Consider the following 19,121-nt stretch of genomic DNA (forward strand, 5'->3'; position numbering starts at 1 on the left):
GAAAGTAACTTTGCAAAAACAGATTTCTATTAATTTGAAAATTACATTTTAATTGCAAGCAGTTTATCAATCAATCTTGTATTTTTGAAAGGGGACATCATATATTAATGAATATTTGTATGTTAATATGCAGATTGTAGTTTGTTTGTTGTTGTTTTTTTTTCGTTTGTTTTTTTTTGTTTTTTGTTTTTCCCCATTTATTTATTTGCGTGTCAAATTGAAAGCAACTGCACTTTGTTTGTCTAAGAAGATGTTTGGCCTCTTATCTCAGGGGCTTCATCAGTTCATCAGTCCTCACTAGTCTGACAGACAGTGGAGTTGGACCCAGGTATTTAACCTCTGTAGGAGTGTTCACAAAGCTCCTTGTGACAACAGCCCATTAGAGGAGTTCCACTGACCATTGTTAGTCCGCTACTGTAGATACATTTGTGTGTCATTTCTGTTGTGGAAATTCTCTGCTGCTGGTGAAGAATGAAATACAGACTTTTTCTGGCCGACAAGTTTTTCTTTTCTTTGTAAAGAAAGTCAATCATCACACGAGCAGGACAAATGAAGAAAGAACTCATAAATCACTTGTATAAAATATTAATTTCAGCTCACTGGCCCAGGGATGGTGAATGAAATATCTTTTTAGTAATTCTATGATCAGGCAGCTTCACAGATCTGTTCCACAGCTGGAGCATTTGTCTCTTATGTCTGATACTCGAGGGCTCCCAACCCAAATCACCATGAAGAGCCAACACTGAGGTCCATTTGTGTCCTGCTGTAAGATAACCAATAGCTCTATGATGCTGAGTATTACAAAGAGAATATTCACAGAATCCCCAGACAGCAGAAGCATCGTCTGACACACACACACACACACACACACACACACATTACAGAACAGAGTGAAAGTATGAACTCCCAGATGAGCACAGTGTTCAGACTTGTTCAGGGCTCTACCTGCAGACTGAGCTAAAACACTGACAGCTGGGTTAAATGTCATGGGTTGGTCCAACGTCAGGACATTTATACTGATCAGTGTAGGACAGCAGTACTGTCCCAAGATTAACAACATTCAGCTTGGCCTAAAATTCACCACTTGTGTTTTGTCTTGGTTCTCCATTAGTCTCCACTTCCAGCACCGTTTTGGAACAATGTTCAGCATAACCTGAACATTTTTTCTTTCTTAGCCAACAGAATAGAATCATCCACATGTAACATGGCTCTATTGGTTCAGTTTGGGATACTTCAGCCATAATACCAATTTAGTTTGAATATCAAACAGATTGTCAGATCCAGCAGGATGATGCTGTTCCAGACCATGTAAATGTGCCAGTGGTGGGATTTCATGGGGAACCTGTATTTTGATGCAAATGAGTCCAACAAATCCCCCCCATCTATATGTTACAGGTACCAGCAATGTAAGGCCTCTCAGCTTCAGTTATGGTTTTGGTGTCTTTGTCCCGGGGCTGAATCTTCTGCACAGTGTCTGGTCCAGCAAAGGAGAAAACACGTGTGACTGCTCTGTTGTCGTACCATTTGACAGCACAGATGTTGTGGTTCCCCTCCACTCGCATATCAAAGCTTCCTCTCGCCTTTTTCTTCAAGCTCGTTTCATCCTCAATGTTCCAGTTGGGTAGGCGTACCTGTCTGATGTTCTCACAATCCAGGAATCAAGGAGCTTAACCAGCAATTTATTTAAATATATCAAAGTATTGTCTTTTCAATGCAAATGCTAATCAACATTCCACTACATTCATACAATGTAATTCATGTAATTCATACAATGTACAACTTGGCCCTGTTTGTTTGTCATCAAAGCGTATGACACGGGACAAAACTTGGAATGTCTTCAGAGACATGGTGGCTGGAAATATTGCCTTTCCAGTCTCAGTATTCCAAAGGAACCTTTTGATTTATAAACTCCTGCCAAAATGAGCAGGCCAATGTAGGCTTCCAAGTCAACTACATCCAAGTCTTCCCAAGTGTCCCCATACACACACTTCCCCTCTAAATTTGTCATCCCCAGAACAATAATTTCAATTGCTGGTGTTATGAAGAGCTCAAATGATGACTTGATGTCTTCAACACGGCTGACTGCATATCTGGTTGGGCCTGGAACCGTTTTGATAATATTAGCAGCACGAAGTCTATCCTGCTGTTGAAGTGGACAAAGGGACCATATTTTCATTTTGGAGGGGATCGTGTCGCTGGTGGTTGAGTGACAACAGGAGGGTCAACACTCTCATTCCCATCAGCTGAGCATGCCTCCAAATCAGGGTCCTTCTCAACACAATCTTGTCTCTCTCAAACACACACACACAGAGTGTGACTGACTAACCGACTTACTTACTTACTTATACACAGCTCAATGAGGAATGATTTGGATAGAGAGCAAGATTTTATGTTTGCTCCTCCCTTATTTTCAATGAACTACCAATGTCCTTGATGGGGGGAAAACTCCGCCCTCCACAGCACGGGAAATATCAGTTCGAAGGTGTGAAATACGAAGCAAAAAAAAGTCAACTAATATTTTTTTGAATGATAAACATTGAATGTGGTCAAATTGACCCCAAGGATAATAGGAGGGTTAAGTATGATTTCCACATTCAACTGTTCATGTTTCTTCAAATATATCATTAATGATGAGTTTGGTTTTCTGTCTAGAACTTCTGCAGCTTGTTTGTAGACTGTTTGACTGGTTTTAGAGTGGACTTACCTGCCAGAGCTCAGATTGTTATACAGGAGTTCATATGTGGCAGAATCAGAGATAGAAATAAAGTGTGGCTGACTCTGCTGTTTGGTTATTTCTGATGTGTTCAAATCACAATGTTGACAGTTTGAGTCAGTTCAGGTTCTTTACAGTGTTGTTTCATTTTCTCATTAAATCTTTTCACTGTTTATATTTGACTGTTGTGAAGCTGCTTCCTGTTGGTTCAGCTGTTTGACTTTCATTTTCTAAACTTCTACTTTCTAAACCTTCAGCTCTGAACAGATGATGAAACATTGAACACTTTCAAGCAGGAACTTTGTCTCCTAAAGTCACATCTTTTATTCTTTATTCACGTTGAACAACTGCAGGTTGTCAGAGATCAGCTATTCTTCTCGGGGATCAGAGCTGATGTCCAACCCCTCCCATCTCAGAAAAAGGGCCCTGAGTTGGAACTGGTATGTGGAGGCTCTTTAGGTCAGACTGACGTTTTATTTCTGCTCTCAGATTAATATGATGTTACAGTTGTGGTGACTCTGACTTGCAGACAGGTTTATATTTATGAGGGAAAATCCTCTTCAGGTTTTATACATTTAACTGTTAAATGGTTGAAAATAGCTTTTGAAAGTTTACTTCAAAATGACATCGGAATGGAAAACATTAATCTAATGTTTTTGAAAGGCTACATCATATATTAAATTGAAATTTAAAAATATTATTTCAATGTTTCTTAGATTCATCCAAAATCAAAGAAATCAACACAAATATAACACCTTTTGCCAACAAAGACACCTCTGAGGTGCTCATACACAGAACAACAAAACTGTAATGGGTTCGCTCTCTCACCCAAGAATGGCACAAGTCTAGACTGGAACAGCTGAGAACTTTGACTACGTGCAATAGCCCAAACAGACGGCAGGCAGAGGCAGAGTCTAGAGACAGGCAGCAGGTCAGGTTACCGGGGCAGAGATGAGGAGTAGTGGTCTGGGGCCGAAGGCAGGTTAGGCCCCAGGAGGTCCGCCGGGAAAGCTTAGCGTAATGCAAAGACAATCTGGCAGAGAGGCAGAGTGGAGGAGCTGGTTAAGGTGAGTCTGGGAGGAACAGATGAGTCTGTTTATCCTGATTAAGAGAGGTAAGCAGGCAGGTAGAGTGGGTGGTGGAGGGGAGAACCAGGAGTGGACTATGACAAAAACAAAACATGGATCTGACTTTCTACTTCATCCAGTTTGCATAGTGAACAAATCCGGTCTTCCTCAGGTGTGGCATTAAAGCTCCCTGTTTCTGGGACTAATGGAAGTGTTCCTGAACACAACTGTCCATAATGATCTTTGTCTTTTAGTTCACTTATTCTTAATGTAAGGTTCCACACTGTAAGTGTTCTTATTTTAGTCATAATGCCAATTTAGTTTGAATATCAAACAGATTGTCAGAATTAATGCTTTCATTTTACAAGGAACCTTCCCACCTGGTCCATTATTAGAATAATAATGTTTACATTAACCACTGACCCCAAAGCAGTTACATGAATGTACATGACCAACACACTGCAGCAGTGGAAATAAGGTGGCTCCAAACATACCTAATGTAAACATCACCACCTCAGGACAACATCCATTTTGCTGTGATTGTGTAGCAAAGCTTTAGTCCAATCAGCTGCAGTGGTTTGGTTCCACACTAAGATAAGGATTGGCTCTAAGGGCTGGTCTGCTGGGGGAGCAGTTACCCCGTTGCCCTCCTCTCTCTGCTGCAGGAAACATGTTTGCTCCGTCAGTCAGTTCAAGTTCTTTACAGTGTTGTTTCATTTTCTCATTAAATCTTGTCACTGTTTGTATTTGACTGTTGTGAAGCTGCTTCCTGTTGGTTCAGCTGTTTGAATTTCATTTTCTCAACTTCTACTTTCTAAACCTTCAGTTCTGAAAAGAATGATGAAACATTGAACACTCTCCAGCAGGAACTTTGTCTCCTAAAGTCACATCTTTTATTCTTTACTCAGGTTGGAGCACTCCAGTTTGTCAGAGATCAGCTGTTCTTCTCTGGTCTCAGCTCTGAAGTCCAACCCCTCCCATCTCAGAGAACTGGACCTGAGTTGGAACAGGCTGAAGGATTCAGGACTGAAGGATCTGTGTGGTTTCCTGGAGAGTCCTCACTGTAGACTGGAGACTCTGAGGTCAGACTCATGTTTTATTTCTGCTCTCAGATTAATATGATGTTCCAGTTGTGGTGACTCTGAAATACGAGTCTGAAATACGAGTAAAAAACTGTGAAATACGACTACGACACTGCAAAATATGAGTACGAAAGCCCCCACGAGAGTTCGTTCATTATGAGATTGTTCTGACTCCATACAAAACAGTGTAAGGGAAATGCCCCCACCCAAAATTCCATCCCTGACCAGAAGACCATCTCTGCATCATACAAGAGATCATACTCTTTGGTTCAGCTGTTTGAATTTCATTTTCTTAACTTCTACTTTCTAAACTTTCAGCTCTGAACAGATGATGAAAGACCGTTCAAGCAGGAACTTTGTCTCCTAAAGTCACATCTTTTATTCTTTACTCAGGTTGAAGAGCTGCAGGTTGTCAAAGATCAGCTGTTCTTCTCTGGGCTCAGCTCTGAAGTCCAACCCCTCCCATCTCAGAGAACTGGACCTGAGTCACAACAATGACCTGAAGGATTCAGGACTGAAGGATCTGTGTGGTTTTCTGAAGAGTCCTCACTGTAGACTGGAGACTCTGAGGTCAGACTCATGTTTTATTTCTGCTCTCAGGTTAATATGATGTTACAGTTGTGGTGACTCTGACCTGCAGACATCAGGCTGATATTATACTGATCCTCTCTGAGGATCTTCATGCTGACGTCTGTTTTCTTCTTCTCTGGTTTAGTCCAGTCAGTGTGGCAGAGAAATGTTGAACTACAGATTTAAAATTTAAAAAAAATAAATAAAAATCCCTCAGTGTTTCAATGACAGGAAATATTTTTCCTCACCAACATGGACAAATATATATTCAGTGGTGTCGGAATCATTCACTCTCCAACAATGCGATTCGATTTGGATTTTTGGGGCTATGATTCAATTCAAAATTGATTCTTTATTCAAAATGATTTTCGATTCAAAACAATTCAATTCATAGTCATTTCTGCTTCAATCTATAGATGTGCAACGGATCCTCATGATCTACTCCAGTCTGCTTTGTTAGACAAAATGACGAATGGAGACATTAAAGAGTCTTTTTGACATTTATTAAGTTTTGAACATTTATCCATGCTCAGATGGAATTGTTGCAACTGTTGTTTAATACAATATCACATATTACTTGAATATCAAAAATAAAAGTGTCTCTTTAAAAAAAAAGAGCAGTTAAACATGCTGCTTTTAAGGAAAGTGCCTTTTCAAATGTGTGTGGACTACAACTGCTACTCTGAGCAGCAAGCTATAAAATAAGTCATGTCAAGCTCAGTAAAAACCAAAATGAGTCAGAATCTTTGCCTGCAACGAGGACGGGGCCTGTTGAATCTCTCTTTCCTCCATTATTGTAGTTTCCTCCTTGTTTTGGTGCATGTGTATGTTCCAGAACCAGCTCCGTGGTGACGTCAGACAGCGTCTTTGTCAGCATTGTTTTATTTTTTAAATCGATTTTGGGACATTTTGAATCGATTCTGAATCATAGTAAATGAAAATTGTGACTCTTATATCAATCGTTTTTTGTTTTGTTTTTTTTTCTTTTTCTTTGGGTACAGCACTAATATTCAGTGTTTTCGTGTTCCAACACGACTATAAAGTCATGTGACTCAAGCAGACTGAAAGATTCAGACCAAACTCAGCATGTTAAACGTGGTCACCGCTGAATTAAGTGAAAATGTTCCAGATGTTGTGAATCATGTGTTGACTTGATGAAACATTGAACGCTTTCAAGCAGGAACTTTGTCTCCTAAAGTCACAACTTTTATTCTTTACTCAGTTTGGAGAACTGCAGTTTGCAGGTTTAACTTTGGAAAACAGATTTTATTAAATTGAAAAAGAGTTTTAATTGCATGCAGTTTATCAATCAATCTTGTATTTTTGAAAGGGGACATCATATATTCATATATATTTGTATGTTAGTATGCAGATTTTAGTCTGTGGTTCATTTCATTTATTCATTTATTTGCATGTCATTCATAAAAATGTCCAACCCACATGGATTTATAAGAGTATTTAATCATCCAGTGGCTGTTGTAACAACCTGAACTCTCATATATCTGCATATAAACATACACAGATACAATATTTTCCTTTTCTCAAGTCATAATGGTTCATTTTAAACAAAACAAACAACCAAAAAAAATATTTTGTGTTATTTCCCAAACCACAGAAATAAAATCAGCTACCACAAGTCCCTTCACTAAAACATAATTCACTCTGAACAGATGACAAAACACTTTCAAGCAGGAACTTTGTCTCCTAAAGTCACATCTTTTATTCTTTACTCAGGTTGGAGAACTGCAGGTTGTCAGAGATCAGCTGTTCTTCTCTGGTCTCAGCTCTGAAGTCCAACCCCTCCCATCTCAGAGAACTGGACCTGAGTGAGAACAACCTGAAGCATTCAGACCTGAAGGATCTGTGTGGTTTTGTGCAGAGTCCAGACTTCAGACTGGAGACTCTGAGGTCAGACTCATGTTTTATTTCTGCTACAGTTGGACTCAGTTCATGTTCCTTTCAGTAATATTGTTTAACTCTAACCCTCAGTGAAGCTGAGAGAGGAGAACAGAAACAGATTTCAGGATTAGACAAAGACAGAGAGAAAACAGTCAGCCAATCAGATCAGTCAGAGGACTGTTGTGATCATGTGACCTTCAAATGAAGCAGATTCCAGCTGAAGAACTCAGAGATGTTCAGATTCTGGTCCTCGTCCATCAAACTGTCCGATCTGAGCTGAGACTGTTTGTTCTCTGATCAGGTTCATCTGTCACAGCTCTGAGATCAGTCTGACTGAAAGCTGCACATCACTGATCTTCTTTCATCACACTGTCACCATGTGGTCTTTCTGCAGACCAGAATCCTGTCTGCCTGTCTGCCTGTCTGTCTGTCTGTCTGTCTGTCTGTCTGTCTGAGTCTCTGTTTAAATGGACCTTCAGTAAATCATCAGTAAAGTGACTCAGCTCTTTATCTCCACTGTGGACTCAGAGAAATGTGCTGAGTCAGCAGACTTGAGGTCTGTGAGTTTCCAGCTCAGTGTGTTCACTCCAACACGTTAACATGAGCTGAGAGGAAGCAGCTGCTGCACATCTGGACTGAACAGGACTGAAGTCCCTGCAGGTCTTTATGCTGGATCTGCATCACTGACTGACAGCTGATGGACAGAGTCAGGAAACACTGATGGATCTGCTCTCTTCTTCTTCTCTACACAGGTGGCTGTGAAGAGGAAGGTGTGTGTTGATGGAGGATCAGCTGCTTCCTGATGATCCAGATGTTGCAGCAGCAGCTTGTCCAGACTCTGGACCATGTTCCTGGGAGGTGGAGAGGAATCAGAACTGGTGTGAGAACAGAGTCCAGTCCACCATGATCCCAGAGACTCCTCAAGTCCTCCTCTCCTCTCAGCCAGCTCCTCCAAACTCCACCTGGGGTTTAGGTTCAGCTTCTTCTGGACCCTTTGGGCTGCTTTGAGAAAATTTCCAGAAGCATTTTTTTTTGTTATTATAAAACATTTTCTTGTGAAACACGTGACTGTGAGTTGGCACTGATTAAACTTTTAAATTGGCCCTTTCTTCCCTTCATAAAATGTAAATATGTATTTTTTTTTCTTTTTATTATCTCAAATAATTCTTATTTTTTAACCACAAGTTGTAGAAAATGTCTATGTAAATAGTAACAGGATCCTGAAAGAACAGAACTCAGAGGACACTGCAGCAGTTAATCTTCTGAAAAGAAATTTTTTATTTTGTATACTAAATAATCTTTGTGAGACAAACATAACGTCCTGTTTTAATCTGAGTGTCTGTGTGGATGGTGATGTGGCCTGGATGGGGATATATTCGTGTTTATTTTTATATTTTAATGTGTAAAGCACTTTTCCACTCTGAACCAATGAGTCATGAATCATGAGTCTGACTGTAAACCAGTCTACAGTATGTGCTGTGGGTGAGTGACAGCTCATAGCGGGGAGGGAAAGGGAGTGAAACAGCAAACCAGAGCTGCTGCTTTTCCTTCTTCTTTCTATATGAACATGAGCACCATGATGCACACTGCTGTGTTCTCATATCAAGCTCATGTTCACCTTCTTTCTTTCACAGGGAGAACATGAAAGAAGCTGAAGCTGAACTCAGCCTTCCAACTTTAGTGCTCCGTGTCACAGACTGATCCATTTTCTGACGTTATAGTCCACACCAGGCTGCAGCCTCTCTGTGTGACACTTTGTTCATCATTATTTTCACACTTTAGTTCCTGCTTCTTTTCATTTAGGCTCCATGTAGGCTGTTCATGATGACTTTGTGTGTGGCTGTTTTCTTCTGAATGTGGGATCTCTGTCTGAATGAAAGTTTCACAATCACTGCCTCAGACTGCATTCAGAAGGAATTGTTGAAGTCATAGAAGCTGAAGAGTTGATGATCAGAGGCTGACAGCTAAAGGAAGCTAGAATGCACACTGCTCTCTGACAGAGTCGGCCTCCCTCCACATTTAGGAGGCTTTTTCACTTCTTACAACAGCTGACAAAGGGCTCATCTGGGATTTGAACCCCGGACCTGTCACACCCTGAGCCAGAATCATCCTGATTGTTCCTGGAATGGTTTGGTTAGTCAGAGTGTGTCTGTGTGTGTTCTTGTCTCTCTGAGTGGTTGGAAATGAAAATGGAGATCGGTAGAAGCAGATGACTCTGAGGATGAATGAATGTTTCACTGACAACATCACAACTGTTTACTCACCTCTCAACGCGGCTGTGTGACGTCATCGGAGATCAAAGACGGATGCGTCAAAGAGTCAGACGGAACGGCGCATGCGCACAAAGACGCTCACGCTTGTCTCGCGAACGAATGAAGTGAAACACAAATCAGCTGTTATTAGACAAATAAGTGCCGTTAAATTGAACAAAAACCAAATCTGTTGGTTTGTTCCTCCTTCTACTTATTAAAATGCTTCTTTTCCTGCTTTCGCTCATCTTTGGGATCGCGCACCTCGTCCACTGTGTGTGTGTGTGTGTGTGTGTGTGTGTGTGTGCTCTCTCTGCTGGTCTGAGATCTCAGTTCATTTAAATGCTTTGTTGGATCTGTCTGTCTGTATCATGTCAGAAACTCTGAAACACTCTGAACTTCTTTAAAACACGGTGGATTTACTGATATCAAAGTGTCCATAAAACAAGCATTGGTGGTTCAGTGGTAGAATTCTCGCCTGCCACGCGGGAGGCCCGGGTTCGATTCCCGGCCAATGCAGAGTAACTTTTTACCAACATCCAGATGTTAGAAACACAGTGCTGCTTGGAAAATACCCTGATAGACTCCAACACACTGTGACTTTGTGAAACAACCAGTGGAGCCCCCTGGTGGTCAGTAGAAGTGCAGCCCCTCTGAGCTGGTGGCAGACCAAGGCTTCAGTCTGCACACATCTTCCACATGTGATGGCACACACACTGTGTATTGTGGCAACATCCGTCCCCTCAGAGAGAATCTGCTCTTTAACCCTCCTGTCGTTTTCACCCCCCGCCCCTTACTTTAGTGTTCCTGCTCTGTTTGATACGGTGGCCGGTAAGTGCAAAACTAAATTACAAAGTGCCAAACACTTTTACAAAGCGTCAAACAAATTTACACAAATATAACACATAACATAACAAAAACATAACACAAATTTACACTTTTACATTTTATTAAACAACATTACATAAGAAAAACACTTTTAACACGGACAAAACAAATTCACATGTTAGAAAACAAATTTCCAAAAGAAATCTTCCGGAAGGGGAATGTACCAAATGCCGGAAGTGATCCAGAAGAAGATTGACTGTGAGCTCAAAATGTTTGTATCGGATTGTGTGCCGGGAAAACTTAGCAGGCATAGATTAAATGGTGTTTTGGGCGTTTTGTGGAAACAACTTGAGCCAATTTACGCGGTTGTGTTTTCCGTGCGGACGATCTGTAGAATGTTTAACGTTGATGAACGGACCAGACGGAAGGAGCACGCGCACAGGAGACATCTAATAAACAGCCGGAAAATGCTAAACAAGCTAAGTGTAGCATCGTGCTAACTAGCTGAAGCCGCTGTCAGACATGCAGTGAATTAAAGTGCACCGTTTAATTTTGCAGCCAATCGTTGTCTTCACGGAATATCAACGCGTTTAATTAGTATGCGTTGCTAATATTTTTTTTTTTTTTTATTTTAGGCTTACAGTTACGCTAAATGCACAATTGTGGCTGATTGTTTTAGCTGCTGCTAACTTTCTGTTTTGATACGGAACTCCGTTCATTCCAGCAGAACAACCATGAACATCATATAAACAATTCATGGAGGACAGAAAGTCAAAGTCAAAAGAACTGTGGGCCGAAAGGAAACAGGTCCAGGTACGTGTGTGGATATATCTGTAAAATATGGAAGTCAATATGTGTGTGTGTGAAATGAATGATATCTTTTTGTTATTTTAGCAGATAAACATGGATTGATGGCGCCACATGGAGCTGATTTAAAAGCTCAGAGAGGGAAAACACTCCCATTATATACAGATCCGGAGGTAGCAGCACCTGATCTACTGAAGCAAGCTGTCCAAGAAATGAGAACATTTAACAAGAAGATGGATGAAGGAGCAGACCTTCTTTTGTATCCAGACTGTTCAGAGGTGCTCCATGTGCCTGGGTCAGAAAGCCCATTCAAACTGGCAGAATATAAAAAGGAAATAGGAAAGGCACTTTTTTCATTTGCCTAGAAACACACTTTAGAGGAGGTTTGTGGATCTCTTCATTCAATATTTTTACACATTTATTTACTCTGATGTAGCATAATTAATAATGTGTTGAATTGTTTGTTTTTACTACAGAGGTTGATACATCAGACTCTGATTCTGAAATTGTCATCACATCGAGGAGCACAGCTGAATTCAATGCAGCTGAAACTGTGGTAGGTTAATTTTTACATTTTGTACTTTGATTCAGTTTTTATTTATTTATTGATAGATTTGCATTTGGTTTCAAGCATTAAGTCTAAGAACCAAGTCTTGATTATTTGGCATTTACTATTCCAATCAGACACCCTGATAACCTTTCACCATTGATATATACAGTATGTGGTGAGGGAACAATAATGGAAGCTGTTTAAAGTTGCTGACAATTGTGTGCTTTTCTTCTCAGGTTTTTGAACCAAAAAAAACACAGTTCTCCCACACAAACCTGAAGATAAAGGGTAGGTGTTAGTTTTTACAAAAGAAGTAATTTGTCTTTAAGTTGTTGATGTGATTGTGATGAACATGTGGTAGAAAATATCATACGTGTGATATAATTTATAACAAAATCATCTTATTTATAAATCTTATGGTTCCTCTCTACCTCTAAATGTTACTCAAAGCTCTGTTATACTCTGTATCATAAAGTTCATCAGTTTATCAATTTTATCATGTTTCAGAGATTCATCCACAGCTCAGCCTGGACAGGTATTAAGGCAGATTATGGCAGCCTGATGTTCTTTGCTTTCAGTGTGTTGTTTCAGACATTTTCATTTGTTTTTCAGACAGTAATATCTGACACTGAGGATCTGGATCCACCTGAAACAAATCCAGTCAGGAGTACTTGCTACGGGTAAGTAAAAAAAACAACAGTGACTCACTCAATTTAATTTTACTTTATTGATTACCTGGGAAAGATATTTGCATTTGTAAGATGTTCAACATATTCTGAAACTTGTGACATGCTGGTAAAATTCACAGATGATGCTGCTGTTTTGGAAGAAGGAATTGACACAGGTGGGCCGAGACAAGAGTTTTTAACTCTACTGATGAAACATCTGAAAGACCGGCCCATTTCTGATGGACCAGAAGGACATCAGTTCTTGGTGTACAATGCAAATGGTATGAACAGGTTTAGATGTAAACAATACTAATGGTTAGTGATCATTAACTTTATATATCACATGACACGCTTTGTTGCTTGAACTATTTTTCAAAAACATTTACCCTGCCAAGTGCAAAGCAAGACACAGAGTTCTTCTTTAAATCAGTAATGTTCAACACACAACCATTTTTACTCATTTCTATATGTTTGGGTGGATAGTCATTTTAGAAAACAGTGAAGTTTCTTTAGGTCATTTAAATGTGAAACAATGTTTGTGGTGACTTTTTAGATTCAAAGATGGTCTTTCAGCTCTTCAGTTTCTGACTGCACTGCAGCAACAGCCTACTTTGCTGGCCCCTGTCCTGTGCCACTCTGAAAAGCCACTCACTGGTCTGGAACTTGAGACTCTTCAAACCTGACCTCAGTCCATCAGGAAGTAACAGGAAACTAAAGAAAGTCAAACTTTGGGCTACTGGGCCGACTGTGTCTTTTATTGTGAAGGTTTGTAAATCACATTTTTATTTTTTATGATTTGTTGAGAAAATGCATTGCCAAGATGTTTGTTTGAAGGTTTTTCTTTGCAGAAGGTCAGGCTGCTGTGTCTCTGGAGGATGTTTTGATGTTTGCAGCTGGGCTGACTTCACCTCCCCTGTCCGGATTGGAACCATCGCCAAGAATAGAGTTCCTGGATGACTCTCCATTCCCAGTTCCCAATACATGTTCAAACACACTGAAATTAGCACTCCTAGATTCACACACTGTGTTTAAGTCACACATGGACTTGTAACTGTAACTTGTAATTGGTAACTGGATCACCCCTCGAGACCAGTAAGTTTCAGACAAAACAAATTATTTCAAGAAGTTTTGTATTCCATACTTACAAAAATATAGGACTCATTACTTTGCTATAATTTTTATCAATTGATTTCAAACTCAGCAAAAATGAAGCTGTGACACTTGGTGTTCAGACAGACTGCAGTGTTCCACCACTCCAAATCAGATTTCATAGTTTGTCATTCACTTTTCCTTGTGATGTTTCCAAATGATTCTGGTACCTGTTCATCTGAAGAAATGAAACAATGGGAATGCAAATGTTATGTTTACAAACAATAAAAAAATTACAAATATTTCCTTCTGATTGCATCTGTGATAGATTGGTTATGAGTTTTTTCCAAACTATTTTAAGAGAGAAAAATTGCATGTTTTTCAGTCATGGTAATATTTGATTCAATTCTGTGTTACTTGTCTAATACAAAATCACAGCACAGTCATCTCATGGCTCTTGACATGTATATTAAAAAAAATAATTTATAAAAAAAAAAAAAAAAAAGAAATAGGACAGAAACCCCAATGAACAAGCACTTGATAATGTGGAAGGGAAAATTCCCTTTGTCACTGACTCACAGCTGAGCAGTTTCTTTCAGCTTCATGTACAGTTCTGTTGCAGACTCCCAGTTCTCTGGCTTCTGTAGTTGTTTGTGCTCCATAACAAAGTCAAAGTCCTCCTGCATGTTTGAGTCCCCACATGGAGCTATTGACAGGCTCGCCTCTGGAACAGCATCCAAATCAGCTGGTTCAATCTCAAATCTGTGTTAGATAGAATCAATAGCATTTATATGATTTATTTACATTTAAGGAATAAAATAATAAAACAAACATGGAAATATCAATCCATCACCAATATTACCTGTGTGGTCAGCAGTACAGTTCATTGGACATGACGCTGTTCTGGAAGTGTGAATCCTGTGACTGTTCCACAGTCTCACACACTCATCCAACATCACCATAGCAACATCTCAGAAGGCACTGATGCTCATGGCTCCCGTTGAAGTATCCAGCAAACAACTCCATCCAGAACTGAGACCTGTAGAAATGGATAGATTCGGAAGAAAATATATATTAGTAAAAGTGGGACTCCATTAAAATCTAATTAATTAAAGGTTTTGTAATGAGTGAATTGAAATGAACGCGTTAAAGTCCCAGCCTCAATTATTATATATGTTTAGAGGAGTTCATCTGAGATAGAACATAAAGATAAAAATCAAATGAAAGGTCAGTCATAATAAAATGACTTCATGAAGGCCACTTACCTTCCCCTTCTAAATATGGCCAACCAGGATTCAACACGCTGCTTATTCGTGGATGAGCCATACATGTGGCTGGACGGCCCAGAGCAGCAGTCATCATGATGGAGGCGTAGGGGAGACTGAATGGCAGCCATAATGCCATTCTCCGTGCCACAATCAGTCCTCAGTCTCATGAGAGGAGATTCTCAGCGATCACTGTTGGCTTCTTGTTATTTGTCGGTCCACATTGGAGCCACAGCACTTTAGGTGAAAAAATCCATCCATGCGTCCTGAGAGAGCCAGTTTATCAGAACCATCTGCATGCCACATACAGTTCGCTCCCATTGAGGAGCAGCTTCTTCTTAGAAACCTTCTGCGTGCTCTCTCATTCATCACATCATCTCTCTTCACTCGAAGATTGGACTTTTGTCTGAGTACCTGCCACATCGTCCGATAGCCAAACAGTTGTCCAGGTCCACGAAGTTCCAACCTGATGGCGTTTGGAGAGGAATCATCCTTTTAAGAGTCCGCAGGCTGATGTTTGCACCGTGTAAACTTCACATCATGCTTCAGTAGATCAGGTTCCGGATCTGTATATAATGGGAGTGTTTTCCCTCTCTAATCAATCCATGTTTATCTGCTAAAATAACAAAAAGATATAATTCATTTCACACACACACATATTTACTTCCATATTTTACAGATATATCCACACACGTACCTGGACCTGTTTCCTTTCGGTCCACAGTTCTTTTGACTTTGACTTTCTGTCCTCCATGAATTGTTTATATGATGTTCATGGTTGTTCTGCTGGAATGAACGGAGTTCCGTATCAAAACAGAAAGTTAGCAGTAGCTAAAACAATCAGCAACAATTGTGCATTTAGCATAACTGAAAGCCGAACAAATAAATAAATAAATAAATAAAAAACTAGCAACGCATACTATCTAAACGCGTTGCTATTCCGTGAAGACAACGATTGGCTGCAAAATGAAACGGTGCACTTTAATTCACTGCATGTCTGACAGCGGCTTCAGCTAGTTAGCACGATGCTACACTTAGCTTGTTTAGCATTTTCCGGCTGTTTATTAGATGTCTCCTGTGCGCGTGCTCCTTCCGTCTGGTCCGTTCATCAACGTTAAACATTCTACAGACCGTCCGCACGGAAAACACAACCGCGTAAATTGGCTCAAGTTATTTCCACAAAACGGCCAAAACATCATTTACTCCATGCTGCCATAAATTTTCACTCCGCAAAGTTTTCCAGCCACACAAACCGATACAAACATTTTGAGCTCACAGTCAATCTTCTTCTGGATCACTTCCGGCATTTGGTACATTCCCCTTCCGGAAGATTTCTTTTGGAAATTTGTTTTCTAAAATGTGAATTTGTTTTGTCCGAGGTAAAAGTGTTTTTATTATGTAATTTTGTTGAATAAAATGTAAAAATGTTTCCCAACATGTAAACTTGTTTGACGCTTTGTAAAAGTGTTTGGCACTTTGTAATTTAGTTTTGCACTTACCGGCCACCGTATCAAACAGAGCAGGAACACTAAAGTAAGGGGCGGGGGGTGAAAACGACAGGAGGGTTAAAGAGCAGATTCTCTCTGAGGGGACGGATGTTGCCACAATACACAGTGTGTGTGCCATCACATGTGGAAGATGTGTGCAGACTGAAGCCTTGGTCTGCCACCAGCTCAGAGGGGCTGCACTTCTACTGACCACCAGGGGGCTCCACTGGTTGTTTCACAAAGTCACAGTGTGTTGGAGTCTATCAGGGTATTTTCCAAACAGCACTGTGTTTCTAACATCTGGATGTTGGTAAAAAGTTACTCTGCATTGGCCGGGAATCGAACCCGGGCCTCCCGCGTGGCAGGCGAGAATTCTACCACTGAACCACCAATGCTTGTGTAATGTGTTTACAATGACGTCACGATTCTCCAGGCATCAGCAGCCTTCAACACTTGCTGCATGTTCAGAAGTACTTCCTGCATTTTATAACGTGGCAACTAACCCGATCAGGGAGTCTTCTTTTTTCTGTTTTTCTCACACAGGCTCCTCCTTTGTTCCTCCGCTGAGTGAGACGGCAACATTTTTTTTTACAAGTTTTACAGATGATTATTGTAATTTCTGTGTTTATATGCAACAATGTATTTACATTAAAGCTGATATCTTTCTATAATAATCCATCATGGACTGCTGGACACTTTCAAATCAGTAAATCCACCGTGTTTTAAAGAAGTTCAGAGTGTTTCAGAGTTTCTGACATGATACAGACAGACAGATCCAACAAAGTATTTAAATGAACTGAGAGCTCAGACCAGCAGAGAGAGCACACACACACACACACACACAGTGGACGAGGTGCGCAGCTTCGCTCAGTCTGTGATTGCAAAAATGAGCAAAAGCAGGAAAAGACGCATTTTAATAAGTAGAAGGAGGAACAAACCAACAGATTTGGTTTTAGTTCAAATTAACGCCACTTATTTGTCGTAGAACAGCTGATTTGTGTTTCACTTCATTCGTTCGCGAGACAAGTGTGAGCTTCTTCGTGCGCATGCGCCGTTCTAGCTGAATCGAATGCGAGTGTGACGTTTGAGTTGGTGTCGCGTGGGAGAGCGATGAAGGACAGGAAATGCCTTTGATCTCCAGTGACGTCACACAGCCGCGTTTAGCGGTGAGTAAACAGTTGTTCATGTTGTCAGTGAAACATTCATTCATCCTCAGAGTCATCTGCTTCTACCGATCTCCATTTTCATTTCCAACCACTCAGAGAGACAAGAACACACACAGACACACTCTGACTAACCAAACCATTCCAGGAACAATCAGGATGATTCTGGCTCAGGGTGTGACAGGTCCGGGGTTCAAATCCCAGATGAGCCCTTTGTCAGCTGTTGTAAGAAGTGAAAAAGCCTCCTAAATGTGGAGGGAGGCCGACTCTGTCAGAGAGCAGTGTGCATTCTAGCTTCCTTTAGCTGTCAGCCTCTGATCATCAACTCTTCAGCTTCTATGACTTCAACAATTCCTTCTGAATGCAGTCTGAGGCAGTGATTGTGAAACTTTCATTCAGACAGAGATCCCACATTCAGAAGAAAACAGCCACACACAAACAAAGTGTGAACTAAAGTGTGAAAATAATGATGAACAAAGTGTCACACAGAGAGGCTGCAGCCTGGTGTGGACTATAACGTCAGAAAATGGATCAGTCTGTGACACGGAGCACTAAAGTTGGAAGGCTGAGTTCAGCTTCAGCTTCTTTCATGTTCTCCCTGTGAAAGAAAGAAGGTGAACATGAGCTTGATATGAGAACACAGCAGTGTGCATCATGGTGCTCATGTTCATATAGAAAGAAGGAGGAAAAGCAGCAGCTCTGGTTTGCTGTTTCACTCCCTTTCCCTCCCCGCTATGAGCTGTCACTCACCCACAGCACATACTGTAGACTGGTTCACAGTCAGACTCATGATTCATGACTCATTGGTTCAGAGTGGAACTCATGAGTCCCAGTTCAGCAGCAGCACATTCACACACTGAGCTGAGAGTCTGCTGCACTACTACGATTTTATCACTATATCAATCAATCAAAAATCAATTAACCAACAATTAATCAATCGCTTAAAGTTTATTTATGCAGCACTTTTCAAACAAAGGACAAGCATGCAGAAAGTGCTTTACACATTAAAATATAAAAATTAACATGAATATATCCCCACCCAGGCTGCATCACCATCCACACAGACACTCAGATTAAAACAGGACGTTATGTTTGTCTCACAAAGATCATTTAGTACACAAAATAAAAAATTTCTTTCCAGAAGATAAAGTGCTGCAGTGTCCTCTGAGTTCTGCTCTTTCAGGATCCTGTTATTATTTACATAGACATTTTCTACAATTTGTGGTTAAAAAATAAGAATTATTTGAGATAATAAAAACAAAAAAAAATACATATTTACATTTTATGAAGGGAAGAAAGGGCTAATTTAAAAGTTTAATCAGTTCCGACTCACAGTCACGTTTGACAAGGAAATATTTTATATGTCAGGTTTAAGCCACCTAGAACATTATTAAACACATAGGGAAGAAAGACAAAGGACATAAGTGCTCATTTTACTTGCAAGGAGAACAGACAGAGATATGTTCAGTTACATTCTCTACCTGCTCTGACGTATCTCCTCTGTTCTCCCATCTTTATTTCCTTAGGGTGGTCCCTAGTTACATGACGTTGCAGCTCTAAAGGGTGGGGAACACACAGCTGCAACGTAGTGGATAGATGCTTATTGTATAATCATATTCAAGGTACACCTCTGAAACATGACACACCAAACACTTTGAGTAGCTAGTTCATAACCGAAGTAATC

The 19,121-nt window shown here is 40.3% G+C and overlaps 2 non-coding genes and 1 pseudogene across 2 annotated transcripts; 2 read left to right on the forward strand and 1 right to left on the reverse strand.

Moving 5' to 3' along the window:
* LOC115057359 (protein NLRC3-like) overlaps positions 1–19,121 on the forward strand; it is a 39,028-nt pseudogene that overhangs the window by 4,464 nt on the left and 15,443 nt on the right.
* trnag-gcc (transfer RNA glycine (anticodon GCC)) lies at positions 10,029–10,099 on the forward strand. Its single transcript has one exon. It is a non-coding gene; the product is annotated as a tRNA-Gly (tRNA).
* trnag-gcc (transfer RNA glycine (anticodon GCC)) lies at positions 16,599–16,669 on the reverse strand. Its single transcript has one exon. It is a non-coding gene; the product is annotated as a tRNA-Gly (tRNA).

The sequence above is a fragment of the Echeneis naucrates genome, chromosome 2, assembly GCF_900963305.1.
Source record: "Echeneis naucrates chromosome 2, fEcheNa1.1, whole genome shotgun sequence".
Taxonomy (NCBI): domain Eukaryota; kingdom Metazoa; phylum Chordata; class Actinopteri; order Carangiformes; family Echeneidae; genus Echeneis; species Echeneis naucrates.